The sequence below is a fragment of the Larimichthys crocea genome, chromosome XXII (assembly GCF_000972845.2).
Source record: "Larimichthys crocea isolate SSNF chromosome XXII, L_crocea_2.0, whole genome shotgun sequence".
Taxonomy (NCBI): Eukaryota; Metazoa; Chordata; class Actinopteri; family Sciaenidae; genus Larimichthys; species Larimichthys crocea.
The window spans coordinates 23,079,341-23,080,574 of NC_040032.1; the positions used below are offsets into that span (position 1 = coordinate 23,079,341).

The 1,234-nt window shown below is 46.3% G+C and overlaps 1 protein-coding gene across 3 annotated transcripts in view; it reads right to left on the bottom strand.

Annotated features, from left to right (window-relative positions):
* LOC113744336 (uncharacterized) overlaps positions 1-1,234 on the bottom strand; it is a 3,184-nt gene continuing 1,950 nt past the window's right edge. The window contains exons 2-3 of one of the 3 annotated variants that reach the window (XM_027273523.1): positions 447-547; positions 1-133 (exon numbers count right to left, since the gene is read on the bottom strand). The gene's annotated coding sequence lies outside the window, so the exon portion shown is untranslated. Of the gene's footprint in view, positions 548-1,234 lie in introns of all 3 variants that reach the window. The other 2 variants (XM_027273521.1, XM_027273522.1) reach the window with 2 other exon arrangements.

Below are 1,234 nucleotides of genomic sequence, written 5' to 3' on the forward strand. Positions count from 1 at the left end.
TTATTTAAACATGGAGAAACCGAAGCACTCGGAGAAAACCACTGTGGGCATGTGTTCACCCCTCACAGCTTCAAGGTCAAGGTCCAGAGTTGAACGCTGACCTTATAGTTGTGAACAGTGAACACTAAAGCACCTGTGCAGACCTGCGGGATAAGATGTTACTCTGGGGGTGTTTTTTAGTTATTATTTAAATGTGGAGAAACCGAAGCACTCGGAGAAAACCACTGTGGGCATGTGTTCACCCCTCACAGCTTCAAGGTCAAGGTCCAGAGTTGAACGCTGACCTTATAGTTGTGAACAGTGAACGCTAAAGCACCTGTGCAGACCTGCGGGATAAGATGTTACTCTGGGGGTGTTTTTTTTTTTGTTATTATTTAAACGTGGAGAAACCGAAGCACTCGGAGAAAACCACTGTGGGCATGTGTGAACAGTGAACACTAAAGCACCTGTGCAGACCTGCGGGATAAGATGTTACTCTGGGGGTGTTTTTTTGTTATTATTTAAATGTGGAGAAACCGAAGCACTCGGAGAAAACCACTGTGGGCATGTGTTCACCCCTCACAGCTTCAAGGTCAAGGTCCAGAGTTGAACACTGACCTTATAGCTTTTTCAGCCATGTGTGAAGCAGGCTCTGAAGGGGTAGGACACAATCTTGAAGAAGGAGTTGAAGAACCCCTTCACGCCGGTCTGTCTGGGCTTCACTAGGTGCCTTTTTATAGTCTCTGTGACATCCTCGTAGACTGAGTGCTTTGACAGCAGTCTCATTAACAAGATATCTCTGCTGCCCATCTCTTTACACAGCGCTTTATACAGTGCCCTCGCGGTTTTCTCGATTTTATCACTTCTTGGCTTGACAAAATCAGAGCCTGCCAGTTTGGTGCAAAGCATGAGTGCCAGTGGTGATGATATGTCCTCGATGATCTGTTGTGACACTGTAATGCCACTCCTGGCCTTTTTGAAAATCTGACCCAGGACTGCTGACACCACTATCATATAAAACGGATCTATATGTTCAGTTGACTGAGGTTGTTTTGCAGTCACGTTAGGTAGTGGTACCTCAGGTGTCAGTGAGTCGTCGTCTTCATCGATGAGTTCATCCTCATCTACATCGCTGAGTTCATCCCCATCATCATCGCTGACATCTGATTCAGAAGTGATGGGAAGTGGCTTTGACTCCTTGACGGGTGTGCCAGAGATATCCTCCTCCTCATCATCTCTGACATCTGATTCAGAA